Raw genomic sequence first — 15,648 nt, 5'->3', positions numbered from 1 at the left:
AAGACCATCGCTCGTCCCCGACCGCCACTCATAAGGATGCACAAGCCAGGTACACTTCATGTTTCAAATTTGTTACACAACTTTAACCATACGTGCATGCTACGGAACTTGCATACTTCAACACAAGCATTTATCAAATTCATAATTACTCAACTAGCACGACTTTGATATTATCACCTCCATATCTCAAAACAATTATCAAGCATCAAACTTATCTTAGTATCCAATTCACTCAGAAGAAAGTTTCACATATCTTGAATACAAAGTATATTAACATTAAGCAAATTACCATGCTATTAACGACTCTCAAAATAATCTAAGTGAAGCATGAGAGATCAATAGTTTATTTAAAACAAATCCACCACCGTGCTCTAAAATATATAAGTGAAGCACTAGAGCAAAAATTATCACGCTCAAAAGATATAAGTGAAGCACAATGAGCAAAACTATCAAGCTCAAGTGAAGCACATAGAGTATTCTAACAAATTCCAATTCATGTATGGCTCTCTCAAAAGGTGTGTACAGCAAGGATGATTGTGGTAAACTAACAAGCAAAGACGCAAATAATACAAGACACTCCAAGCAAAACACATATCATGTGGTGAATAAAAATATAGCTCCAAGTAAATTACCGATGGAAGTGGACGAAAGAGGGGATGCCTTCCAGGGCATCCCCAAGCTTTGACTTTTTGGTGTCCTTGGATTATCTTGGGGGTGCCATGGGCATCCCCAAGCTTAGGCTCTTGCCACTCCTTGTTCCATAATCCATCAAAATAATTCACCCAAAACTTGAAAACTTCACAACACAAAACTCAACAGAAATCTCGTGAGCTCCGTTAGAGAAAGAAAACAAAGAACTACTTAAGGTACTTTAATGAACTCATTATTTATTTATATTGGTGTTAAACCTACTATATTCCAACTTCTCTATGGATTATAAACTATTTTACTAGCCATAGATTCATCAAAATAAGCAAACAACACACGCGAAACAGAATCTGTCAAAAACAGAACAGTCTGTAGCAATCTATAACTAACATAAACTTCTGTAACTCTAAAACTTCTACCAAAATAGGAAGTCCTGGACAATTTTTTTATTGAACAGAAGCAAAAAGAATCAACGCAAAAGCACGTTCCTGTGATTTAACAAAATTATATCCGTGCGTGCAAAGTTTCTGTTTTTCAGCAGAATCAAATCAACTATCATCGTAGGTTACCCTATAGGTTCTACTTGGAACAAAAACTAATTAAAAGATAAAACCACATCAAAACAGAGGCTAGATGGATTATTTATTCCTAAACAGAAGCAAAAACAAAAAACACAAATAAAATTGGGTTGCCTCCCAACAAGCGCTATCGTTTAACACCCCTAGCTAGGCATTGAGAATTTTAATGATGCTCACATGAAAGACAAGAATTGAAGCACAAAGAGAGCATCATGAAACACGTGACAAACACATCTAAGTCTAACATACTTCCTATGCATAGGCATATTATAATCAAACAAATTGGCAAGGCAAGCAAAAACTAGCATATGCAAGGAAGAAGAAAGAGACGATAGCAATCTCAACATGACGAGAGGTAATTTAATAAGATAAAAATTTCTACAACCATATTTTCCTCTCTCATAATAATTACATGTAGGATCATAGGCAAATTCAACAAAATATCTATCACCAAACATATTCTCAACATGATCCACATGCATGAAAAGTTGACACTCTTCCAAGATAGTGGGATTAACATTAGCTAAAGTCATGACCTTTCCGAACCCACTTTTATCAAAAATATCATAAGATTGAACATACTCCAAATATGTGGGATCTAAAGTTGACACTCTTCCAAACCCACTTTCAATATTATTGCAAACATTATTATCAATCTCATATTCATCACGGGGCTTAAATAAATTTTCAAGATCAAAGGAAGAATCACCCCAGTCATGATCATTGCAACAAATAGTAGTCATAGAAAAACTAGCATCCCCAAGCTTAGGGTTTTGCATATTATTAGCACAATTGACATCAAGAGAGCTTATAGTAACATCATTGCAATCATGCTTTTTATTCAAAGATCTATCATGAATCGCTTCATAAAGTACTTCATCACAATTTTCAGATTCACAAAATTCAAGCAAAACCTCATAAAGATAATCTAGTGCACTCAACTCACTAGTAACAGGTTCATCATAATTGGATCTCTTAAAGAGATTAGCAAGTGGATGAGGATCCATAAACTTTTAGCAAGCAAATATACAAGTAAAAAGAAGGCACAAGCAAACATAAGATGGAACGGAAGAAGGGCGAATAAAACGACAAGGGTGAAGAGGGGGAGAGGAAAATGAGAGGCAAATGGCAAATAATGTAATGCGAGAGATAGGGATTGTGATGGGTACTTGGTATAGTTGACTTGCTTGCGTGAGCCTCCCCGGCAACGGCGCCAGAAATTCTTCTTGCTACCTCTTGAGCACTGCATCGGATTTCCCCGAATAGGAGAGGATGATGCAGCAAAGTAGCATAAGTATTTCCCTTAGTTTTTGAGAACCAAGGTATCAATCCAGTAGGAGACCACGCACAAGTCCCTCGTACCTACACAAAACGATAGCTACTCGCAACCAACACGATTAGGGGTTGTCAATCCCATCACGGTCACTTACGAGAGTGGGATCTGATAGAGATGATAAATAATATTTTTGGTATTTTTGATAGATAGATGCAAAGTAAAAACTAAAAGGCAAAGTAAAAACAAAGCAAGTAATAATGCGAAAGAGATTGATATGATGAGAATAGACCCGGGGGCCATAGGTTTCACTAGTGGCTTCTCTCAAGAGCATAGATTTTCTACAGTGGGTGAACAAATTACTGTTGAGCAATTGACAGAATTGAGCATAGTTATGAGTATATCTAGGTAATGATCATGTATATAGGCATCACGTCCGAGACAAGTAGATCGAAACGATTCTGCATCTACTACTATTACTCCACTCATCGACCGCTATCCAGCATGCATATAGAGTATTAAGTTAAAAACAGAGTAATGCCTTAAGCAAGATGACATGATGTAGAGGGATATATTCATGCAATATGATAAAAACCCCATCTTGTTATCCTCGATGGTAACAATACAATACGTGCCTTGCTGCCCTGCTCTCACTGGGAAAGGACACCGCAAGATTGAACCCAAAGCTAAGCACTTCTCCCATTGCAAGAACTACCAATCTAGTTGGCCAAACTAAAAGGATAATTCAAAGAGACTTGCAAAGATAACTCAATCATACATAAAAGAATTCAGAGAAGATTCAAATATTTTCCATAGATAAGTTGGATCATAAACCCACAATTCATCGATCTCAACAAACACACCACAAAAAGAAGATTACATCGAATAGATCTCCACGAGAGAGGGGGAGAACATTATATTGAGATCCAAAAAGAGAGAAGAGGCCATCTAGCTACTAACTATGGACCCGAAGGTCTGAAGTAAACTACTCACACTTCATAGGAGGGGCTATGGTGTTGATGTAGAAGCCCTCCATGGTGGATGCCCCCTCCGGCGGAGCTCCGGAACAGGCCCCAAGATGGGATCTCGTGGATACAGAAGGTTGCGGCGGTGGAATTAGGTTTTTGGCTCCCCTTCTGATCATTTGGGGATACGTAGGTATATATAGGAGGAAGGAGTACGTCGATGGAGCAACAGGGGGGCCACGAGGCAGGGGGCGCGCCCAGGGGGGCGCCCTCCACCCTCGTGACCGCCTCTGGCACTTCTTGGAGTAGGGTCCAAGTCTCCTGGTTCATGTTCGGTGAGAAAATCACGTTCCCGAAGGTTTCATTAAGTTTGGACTCCTTTGATATTCCGTTTCTTCGAAACACTGAAATAGGCAAAAAAACAGCAATTCTGGGCTGGGCCTCCGGTTAATAGGTTAGTCCCAAAAATAATATAAAAGTGAAAAATAAAGCCCATTATTATCCAAAATAGTAGATAAAGTAGCATGGAGTAATCAAAGATTATAGATACGTTGGAGACGTATCAAGCGGTATACTTTCACTGTCAACGCAACAACTATGAGATCTTGATATCTTCCATGCTACATACATTATAGGCGGTTCCCAAACAGAATGTAAAAGTTTGTACTCCCCCACCACCAACAAGCACACTCCACGGCCATCCGAAACAACCGGGTACCGTCCATACCAACAACTGTCTTCGGGGAGTTTTGTTTTAATTATTTTGATTTGCTTTGATCTTTTTGATCATGGGACTGGGCATCCCGGTTACCAGCCATTTTCTCGTGAATGAGGAGCGGAGTCCACTCCTCTTGAGAATAACCCGCCTAGCATGGAAGATACAGACAACCCTAGTTGAAACATGAGCTGCTCGAGCATACAAAACAGAATTTCATTTGAAGGTTTGGAGTTTGGCACATACAAATTTACTTGGAACGGCAGGTAAATACCGCATATAGGAAGGTATGGTGGACTCATATGGAATAACTTTGAGGTTTATGGAGTTTGGATGCACAAGCAGTATTCCCGCTTAGTACAGGTGAAGGCTAGCAAAAGACTGGGAAGCGACCAACTGAGAGAGCGACAACAGTCATGAACATGCATTAAAATTAATCAACACTGAGTGCAAGCATGAGTAGGATATAATCCACCATGAACATAAATATCGTGAAGGCTATGTTGATTTGTTTCAACTACATGCGTGAACATGTGCCAAGTCGAGTCACTCGAATCATTCAAAGGAGGATACCATCCTATCATACCACATCACAACCATTTTAATAGCATGTTGTCACGCAAGGTAAACCATTATAAGCTCCTAGCTAATTAAGCACAGCATAAGCAACTATAATCTCTAATTGTCATTGCAAACATGTTTACTCATAATAGGCTGAATCAGGAATGATGAACTCATCATATTTACAAAAACAAAAGAGGTCGAGTTCATACCAGCTTCTCTCATCTCAATCAGTCCATCATATATCGTCATTATTGCCTTTCACTTGCACGACCGAACGGTGTGTATAATAATAATAGTGCATGTGCATTGGAATAAGATGGAATCTGCAAGCATTCAATTCAAGGGAGAAGACAAAGTAATATAGGCTCTAAGTTAAATCAACAATCATGCATATGAGAGCCACTAAACATTTTCAATATGGTCTTCTCCTCTCGACCCCCAAAGAAAGAAAGGAAAATAACACTATTTACACGGGAAAGCTCCCAACAAGTAAAAGAAGGACGAGAAATCTTTTTGGGTTTTCATTCTAATTACTACTGCAAGCATGGAAATTAGACTTCCTCGGTTCCCCTATAGTAATAGTGTTGATAAAACCATCCACATCCTTACGATGTGGTTCACCTAAGCTTCCCTCAAAGGGTATTCTACAAGCCGTGCAAAAATTACGTAATGACATTTCCTTAGCCTCATCATATAAATGAAAAGATACTGAAGGAGGTGAATTCTTAGGATAATAGTAAAAAATTTACACAAAAGTATTGGTGAGTAAGAGATACTGATCGATCCGATCATGGAGGAAGTCGGTGAGGCCCGGATTTTCAGCCAAAGAATAAAAGTCTTCATAAATCCCAGCTGCTCTCAAGAAATTATCACAAGGCCATTCACATGGCCGTACTTCCGCTACACGAGGAAGATTATGCTTGCCTTTTCTTTCTCCTTAGCTTGCTTATCCTTGGAGCTTTGGCTAGAAGAGCCCCTCAAGAACAACCTCTTCATCTTTTTCTGAAAATTTCTGAAATTTTTAGTAACTTTAAAGTAAAAGTGAATCAAATGAAACAAGATTGGTAGCAACTACTCCCACAAGTGCCTAGAGCCTATATCATGCATTAGAATTACTTGGGACCTCATAAATTTGACATGCAAGCTCAAGAACATGGTTACCTAGGCAGCAAAATTTTGCAATGAATAAAGCACTAGAACAAAAACTAATTGGACCAATGGAGGAGTCACATACCAAGAAAAAATCTCCCAAAGCAGTTTTGTGAATGGAGCTTTGAGCAAGGAGATCGAAAATGCAGCAAAATGAGCTAGAACTCGTGCTTGAGCTGGATGGGGATTTTTTGGGAGGAAGGAGTGTGTGGGTGCAGGAATAAGTGGAGGGGGGCCACCATGGGCCCATGAGACAGGGGGCGCCCCCAGGGGGAGTGGCCGCGCCCTCCACCCTCGTGGCGAGGTGCTTGCCCCCCTGTTGTGTTCTCAGTGCCTAAAATCCTCAATTATTCCATAAAAAATCATTCTAAATTTGCAGGGCATTTGGAGCACTTTTATTTTTGGGATATTTTTTATTGCATGCATAATTCAGAAAACAGACAAATAAAACTATTTTTGCTTTATTTATTCTAAATAACAGAAAGTAAAAATAGGGTACAGAAGGTTGTGCTTTCTAGTTTCATCCATCTCATGATCATCAAAATGAACCCACTAACAAGGTTGATCAAGTCTTGTTAACAAACTCATTCCGAATAACACAGGACCGGAGAAATTTCGAATAACACTAGGTTACCTCAACCGGCATATGAACATCCCAAACAATAAGAATATCATATTTTTTCTTGACAGTAGGAAGAGGAAATTCAAAACTTCCAATAATGATAGTTGGAATTTTTCCAATAAAATTGATGCTATGAACTTGAGGTCGTTTCCTCGGAAAGTGTACCGTATGCTCATTACCATTAACATGAAAAGTGACATTGCCTTTGTTGCAATCAATAACAGCCCCTCCATCATTCAAAAAGGGTCTACCAAGGATAATCGACATACTATCATCCTCGGGAATATCAAGAATAACAAAGTTTGTTATGATAGTGACATTTGCAACCACAACAGGCACATCCTCACAAATACCAAGAGGTATAGCAGTTGATTTATCAGCCATTTGCAAAGATATTTCAGTAGGTGTCAACTTATTTAATTCAAGTCTACAATATAAAGAGAGAGGCATAACACTAACACCGGCTCCAAGATCACATAAAGCAGTTTTAACATAATTTCTTTTAATGGAGCATGGTATAGTTGGTACTCCTGGATCTCCAAGTTTCTTTGGTATTCCACCCTTAAAAGTGTAAGTAGAAAGCATGGTGGAAATTTTAGCTTCCGGTATCTTTCTTTTATTTGTAATGATATCCTTCATATATTTAGCATAAGGATTTACTTTAAGCATATCAGTTAAGCGCATACATAAGAAGATAGGTCTAATCATTTCAGCAAAGCGCTCAAAATCCTCATCATCCTTTGTCTTGGATGGTTTAGGAGGAAAGGGCATGGGTTTCTGAACCCATGGTTCTGTTTCTTTACCGTGCTTCCTAGCAACAAAATCTCTCTTATCATAATGTTGATTCTTTGATTGTGGGTTATCAGATCAACAGCAGGTTCAATCTCTACATCATTATTATTGCTAGGTTGAGCATCAACATGAACATTATCATTAACATTATCACTAGGTTCATGTTCATCACCTGATTGTGTGTCAGCATCAGAAATAGAAATATCATTGGGATTCTCAGGTATGTCTATAACAGGTTCACTAAAAGCATGCAAAGTCCAATCGTTTTTCTTTTTCTTCTTAGAAGAACTAGGTGCCTCTAAATTATTTCTCTGAGAATCCTGCTCGATTCTCTTAGGGTGGCCTTCAGGATACAAAGGTTCCTCAGTCATTCTACCAGTTCTAGTAGCCACTCTAACAACAAAGTCATGTTTATTATTTAATTCATCGAGCAAATCACTTTGAGCTTTAAGTACTTGCTCCGCTTGAGTGGTAACCATAGAAGCATATTTGCTAATGAGTTTAAGTTCACCTTTAACTCTAGCCATATAATCACTCAAGCATCCTATCATGAAAGAATTACTCTTTAATTCTCTACCAACATAAGCATTAAAACTTTCTTGTCTAGCCATAAAGTCATCAAATTCATCTAAACATTGGCTATGAAATTTAATAGACGGGATTTCAACTTTGTCATATCTATAGAGAGAATTTACCTTTACTACCTGTGTCGGGTTATCAAGAAAATGTGTTTCTTCAATAGGCGGTATATTAAGACCATGTATTTCTTCAATAGGAGGTAAATTTTTAACATCTTCAGCTTTAATACCTTTTTCTTTCATTGATTTCTTTGCCTCCTGCATATCTTCGGGACTGAGAAATAGAACACCCCTTTTCTTCGGAGTTGGTTTAGGAATAGGCTCAGGAGTTGGCTCAAGAATTGGCTCAGGAAGAGTCCAATTATTTTCATTAGTCAACATATTATTCAATATTAATTCAGCTTGGTCGTCTGTTCTTTCCCTGAAAACACAACCAGCACAACTATCCAAGTGGTCCTTGGAAGCATCAGTTAGTCCATTATAAAAGATATCAAGTATTTCATTTTTCTTAAGAGGATGATCAGGCAAAGCATTAAGTAATCGAAGAAGCCTCCCCCAAGCTTGTGGGAGACTCTCTTCTTCGATTTGCACAAAATTATATATTTCCTGCAAGGCAACTTGTTTCTTATGAGCAGGGAAATATTTAGCAGAGAAGTAATAAATCATATCCCGGGGACTACGCACACAAGTAGGATCAAGAGAATTAAACCAAGTTTTAGCATCACCCTTTAATGAGAATGGAAATATCTTAAGGATATAGTAATAGCGAGACTTCTCATCATTAGTGAACAGGGTGGCTATATCATTTAACTTGGTAAGATGTGCCACAACAGTTTCAGATTCATTGCCATAAAAAGGATCAGATTCAACCAAAGTAATTATCTCAGGATCAACGCAGAATTCATAATCTTATTAGTAACACAGATAGGTGAAGTAGCAAAAGCGGGGTCATGTTTCATTCTAGCATTAAGAGATTGTTGCTTTCATCTAGCTAATAACTTCTTAAGATCTTATCTATCATTGCAAGCAAAAAATAGCTCTAGCAGCTTCTTCATCCATAACATAACCCTCAGGAACAATAGGAAATTCATACTTAGGGATAGAACCTTCATCATCACTATCATCAATAATTCCATCTTCAATAATTTCATTCTCTCTAACCCTAGCAAGTTGTTCATCAAGATATTCACCTAATGGCACAGTAGTATCAAGCATAGAAGTAGTTTCATCATAAGTATCATGCATAGCAGAAGTGGCATCATCAATAACATGCGACATATCAGAATTCATAGCAGTGGCAGGTTTAGGTGTCGCATACTCAAAATAGAAGGAGAATCTAGTGCAGAGCTAGATGGCAGTTCCTTACCTCCCCTCGTAGTTGAGGGAAAAATCTTAGTTCTTTTGTCTTTCAAGTTCCTCATAGTGATCAACAGATATAAATCCCAAATGACTCAAAGAATAGAGCTATGCTCCCCGGCAACGGCGCCAGAAAATAGTCTTGATAACCCACAAGTATAGGGGATCGCAACAGTTTTCGAGGGTAGAGTATTCGACACAAGGGGAGCCAAAGAATATTCTCAAGTATTAGCAGTTGAATTGTCAATTCAACCACACCTGGATAACTTAGTATCTGCAGCAAAATATTTAGTAGCAAAGTAGTATGATAGTAATGGTAACAGTGATAAAAGTAATAGTAATAGTTTTGTAGTAATTGTAACAGTAGCAACGGTAAAGTAAATAAGCAAAGCACAATATGTGAAAAGCTCGTAGGCATTGGATCAGTCATGGATAATTATGTCGGATGCGATTCCTCATGTAATAGTTATAACATAGGGTGACACAGAACTAGCTCCAGTTCATCAATGTAATGTAGGCATGTATTCCAAATATAGTCATACGTGCTTATGGAAAAGAACTTGCATGACATCTTTTGTCGTACCCTCCCGTGGCAACGGGGTCCTAATGGAAACTAAGGGATATTAAGGCCTCCTTTTAATAGAGAACCGGACCAAAGCATTAGCACTTAGTGAATACATGAACTCCTCAAACTATGGTCATCACCGAGAAGTATCCCGATTATTGTCACTTCGGGGTTGTGGGATCATAACACATAATAGGTGACTATAGACTTGCAAGATAGGATCAAGAACTCACATATATTCATGAAAACATAATAGGTTCAGATCTGAAATCATGGCACTCGGGCCCTAGTGACAAGCATTAAGCATAGCAAAGTCATAGCAACATCAATCTCAGAACATAGTGGATACTAGGGATCAAACCCTAACAAAACTAACTTGATTACATGGTAAATCTCATCCAACCCATCACCGTCCAACAAGCCTACAATGGAATTACTCATGCACGGCGGTGAGCATCATGAAATTGGTGATGGAGGATGGTTGATGATGACGACTGCGACGAATCCCCCTCTCCGGAGCCCCGAACGGACTCCAGATCATCCCTCCCGAGAGAGATTAGGGCTTGGTGGCGGCTCTGTATCGTAAAACGCGATGAAACTTTTTCTTTGATTTTTTTTCTCCGCGAAACAGAATATATAGAGTTGGAGTTGAGGTCGATGGAGCATCAGGGAGCCCACGAGACATGGGGGCGCGCCCAGGGGGAGGGGCGCGCCCCCCACCCTCGTGGACAGGGTGTGGGCCCCTTGGCCTTGATTCTTTCGTCAATATTTTTTATATTTTCCAAAAGTCATCTCCGTGGATTTTCAGGTCATTTTGAGAACTTTTGTTTCGTGCACAATAAACAACACCATGGCAGTTCTGCTGAAAACAGCGTCAGTCCGGGTTAGTTTCATTCAAATCATGCAAGTTAGAGTCCAAAACAAGGGCAAAAGTGTCTGGAAAAGTAGATACGTTGGAGATGTATCAGCCATCCTTTTGGCTGCTAATCTAGCAACCAACACAATGGTGGACAATAGGTGCAAGGCCAGTGAAGCAAGGGTCTCATAAAGTTACTGAAGAAACTTTCGGCCATCTTTTATTCCCAAGGAAGGACACTTTCATTGAATCCATGTTATCATCTGTTGTAATTTATTACCATCTCTAAGACACAATAGACCTATGTGTTATCATTTCTTATCTCTTTTGTTGCATCCAAGTTACTATGTGTTGTAATTTTCCACCATTTCTAAGATAGAACAGACCTGCTGCTGGAGACACTAATGTATGTTATCATGTCTTGACTAAATTTCATTGTATCACCTATGTTTACAACTACTTGGATCCTCTGATTGCAAAGTAAATTATTTGGACCTACTGATGATCCCTGTTTTATGGCGTTTTACATATAATATTAAGATTTTATTTGCAATTGTATAGGCCGGCTTCTACTGCAAGTCCAGACGTGGAGATGCACTTCCTCTTCACAAAAAGAATGGCCTAACAATACTACAGTAGAAGAAGGTGCTAACTTCTTGGGTACCACGAAAACACATCCAATAGCATTGTTATATGAGGACCTTAAACCGTAAAGCAATTGTAAAAAAAATTAAGCTAAATGTTCATAGTGTGCGATAGCTGGAATCGTCTTAGCCTGTTGAGGCCGACGGGTTTGTGTTATATAGTGGGGTGCACATCCCAACCATAGCGCATACAATATAGTTGAGATTACATATGAGAGAGAGATATTCAAGGAGGAGACAGAACTTGGAGAGAAAGGAAAATAACCTATCTCTATCTATCCTAACTACCTCATGCGCTGGTGCATCATAGCATGCTTAACACCCTCCCTTAATCACATCTTCATTAAGTTGAGATTATGCTAGAATTCTTGAAAACTCCTTGTGTGCAAAGGCTTTGTGAATCCATCTACAATCAGATCCTTTGAATGCACAAACTGAATGTCAAGTTGCTTTTAAGCAACTCTCTCTCTGACAAAATGAAAGTCTATCTCTAGGTGCTTTGTCATGGCATGGAATACAGGACTAGCAGAAAGATAAGTGGCACCAAGGTTGTCACACCACAAGCATGGAGCTTGTTTACTCTTCACACCAAGCTCTTTCAACATAGACTGAACCCATATGATTTCCGCTATAGCATTTACTAATGCTTTGTACTCTGCCTCAGTACTTGACCTGGATACGGTAGCCTGTTTGTGTGCACACCATGATATTAAGTTAGGTCCAAACAACACTGCAAAACCACCTGTTGAGCGCTTGTCATCCAGGCATCCTGCCCAGTCAGAATCAGAAAAGTCACTGACAAGTGTAGAGAGTGACTTGCTGAAATTTAGACCTATGTTTAGAGTATGTTTAACATATCTGACTATGCGCTTGGCAGCCGTTAAGTGAACATTGGTAGGTGCATGCAAAAACTGGCAGACTTTGTTGACAGCAAAAGATAGATCAGGCCTGGTAAGAGTTAGATACTGAAGAGCTCCTACAAGGCTTCTATATTTTGTGCTATGTTCCTGAGTCAAATGTTTACCTTCTGTAAGAGACAACTTTTCTAAGCTGGATAATGGAGTGAGCGAGGGTTTACAACCTTGCAATCCTACCCTTTTAACCAGATCAACTGCATACTTTGATTGAGAGAGATGAAGTCCATTTTGATGCTTCTTTACCTCAATCCCAAGAAAATAGTACAAGTCTCCAAGATCCTTTAACGCAAAATCTGCACTCAAGTCTTTTAAGAGACCTCTGATTACTTCATTAGATGAGCTAGTCACAATAATATCATCAACATAGATGAGAACAAATATGCATGTATTGGATCTGTTATAAATAAATAATGATGTGTCTGACTTAGAAGGAACAAATCCAAGTTTTTGCATCTTGTGACAGAGACGAGAGTACCACGCCCTAGGATCTTGTTTCAATCCATATAGAGCTTTATCAAGTTTGCACACATAAGAGGGAGCATTCTTACTTTCAAACCCAGCAGGTTGTTTCATGTACACATCCTCTTCCAGAACACCATGAGGAAACATGTTCTCTACATCAAGCTGCCTGAGACTCCAACCTCTGAAAACAGCAATGGACAAAACAAGATGAATAGTGGCAGCTTTTACCACAGGACTAAAAGTATCCTCATAGTCTATGCCATATTGCTGTTTGAAGCCTTTTGCAACGAGCCTAGCCTTATAGAGATCAATGGTTCCATCAGATCTCCTCTTAATTATGAAAACCCACTTGCAATCAATTAAATTTTTACCTTGTTGTGGGAGAACCAGGCGCCATGTTTTATTTTCTTCAGTGACATGTACTCTTCATTCATTGCCTTCTTCCACTTATCATCACAAAGTGTTGCATCAAGGGTTTTCAGCTCATCTGGCTCTCCTATGGAACAGACCAAACCATATTTAGTTATATGTTTGTAATTTACAGGTTCAGTTACCCCTTGTTACAGCCGTGTACGTCGCGATGGTGGAGCAGCAGAATCCCCTGCAGAGGATCCAGGGAGCTGCACAGGGTCATCAGCTGTAGCTGCAATGGATCCCGAGGAAGATCCTATCACAGCAGTAGTTCCAGCGCCCGCAGGGTTGGCCAGATCTTCTGTGGCCACTGGTTGAAGTGCCACGTCCACGGTTGGCACAGAGAATACCGAGCCACGTGCCTCTGCGCGTGCACTAATCGGACGACCGCTCATGGTGGGACCTGCTGGGTCCTCATCCTCCCTGGCGTGTGCAGAGTCCCGCCGCCTGTACGTGACCGGTTGGGCACCGTACTGCGCGCCACTCGGAGTGGCCCGCGTGTCGGGCGCGGAGACGTCGCGGCGCGAGTCCAGTGTAGAGGCGCGTGCGCCTGCCCCTGTCCCCTATGATGTGGCAGATCCAGAGGAGGATCTGATATCCTGCGCCGTTGTCGATCCCGAGGCGGATCCGATCGCCTGCGGTGCTGCCGATCCCGAGGAGGATCTGTCTCCTTCCACGGGACACATGGGTTATAGCCCAAATTTTGCACTGTTTGCTTCGTTTTCTTCGCAATTTTCTCCCGTTTCACCGACACAGGGCTCATGCATGCCATTGGATGTGTTAGTCAACAAATGATCCCCAATAGTTTGTCCCCCTTGATCAAAACTAGTGAGGTGAGGTGGCAAGAGAAGAATTTCTTCTCGAAGAAGTGCACCGGCATTAGGGTGAAGATCAACGAAAGGAAATTTAGTTTCATCAAAGACCACATCACGGGATCTGTAAACACGTCCCATGGAGATATCGAGGCACTTGACCCCCTTATGCTGAGCACTATAGCCAAGGAACATGCACTGTTTTGATCGAAACATGAGTTTTCAATTATTGTAGGGATGAAGGTTGGGCCAACATGCACACCCAAAGACACGAAGAGACTTACAATCTGGTTTGGTGTGAAGAAGCCTTTCTACCGGAGTTTCATGATTGATGACACGACTAGGTAGCATGTTTATGATATGAATGGCAGTGAGAAATGCTTCATCCCAAAATTTAAGAGGCATGGAGGCGCCTGCCAAAATAGCAAGGCGAACTTCAACAATGTGACGATGCTTTCGTTCAGCTAACCCATTTTGCTAGTGAGCATGAGGGCATGACACGTGGTGTGAGATACCGAGTGTCTCGAAGAAGGAGTTCAACTTTTCGTACTCCCCTCCCCAGTCGGATTGGACATCAATGATATTGTTGTCAAAATTTCGTTCAACAAGAGCTTGAAAGTTTTTGGAAACTTGGAACACATCAAATCATTTCTTAAGAGATAGATCCAAGAAAATTTACTATAGTCATGAATGAAGCTGGCATAATAGCTGTGTCTACCAACAGAAGTAGGAGCTAGCAGGGCCCCACACATCAGAAAAAAATCAACTGTAATGGTTTGGTAGAAACACTGGTAGAAATTGGGTAAGGCAACTGATGACATGAATCACAAATTGTCTCATTATGACGCTCACCAACAAACGCGAGCTTATTTTCCTAAGCAATCTTTCAACTAAAGAAAAATAGGCATGTCCTAAACCAACATGCCATCATGTGGATGAAAGCTTGATAGCACCACAAGCTTGTTTATTTGGTCTTCTAAACTCTGGAATCAACGGATAGAGGCCGCCAACACATCTACCCCGATAGAGAATTGTCCTCGTTGCCTGATCCTTGATCAAAAAGAAGTAAGGGTGAAATTCAAGAAAGACATGATTATCAAGGGCAATTCTGTGGACAGAAAGAAGACTCTTGTTGGCACGAGGAATATGCAAAAAAATTCTAAGATGAATCTTGCAATGAGGGGTACGAAATATTGAGTGACCAAAGTGACGTATACTCATACCTTCTCCGCTGGCAGTGTGGATTTGATCCTTGCCGCGGTACTTCTCCTTCATGGTTACTTTCTCGAGCTCGTTGGTGATGTGGTTGGTGGCTCCGCTACCGACGTACCAGTTTGTGTCGACATCGTAGGAGCCATCAGCAGCCGCAGCGACTTTATCTTTATCTTGTGAGTCGTAGTTGTCCTCCTCATACCGGTACCAGCAATCCTTTATTGTGTGCCCGGGCTTGCTGCAGATCTGGCACCGAGGAGTGTCCAGGCGGTTTCTGCCGCCGCCACAAGCGTCGCGTCCACGGTGACCGCGGCCACCAGATTGGGATGGCGTGACGCCACGGTTGCCGCCGCCGAACCTATCCTTATTGTGAGAGGGACCACGCGATCGAGAGCCGCCGCCCCGCCCGCGAGTGGCCACGTTGGCAGATGATTTGAAGCCGCCGCCGCCGGATACTTGGAACTGAGCCATGCACTGATCGAAGTTGGATAGCATGGCAAAGAGCTCATCAAGGGTTAACTCGGTGACG

Source organism: Triticum dicoccoides, chromosome 6B, assembly GCF_002162155.2.
Source record: "Triticum dicoccoides isolate Atlit2015 ecotype Zavitan chromosome 6B, WEW_v2.0, whole genome shotgun sequence".
In the NCBI taxonomy this organism is placed as follows: domain Eukaryota; kingdom Viridiplantae; phylum Streptophyta; class Magnoliopsida; order Poales; family Poaceae; genus Triticum; species Triticum dicoccoides.
Note: the sequence above shows the minus strand (reverse complement) of the source record.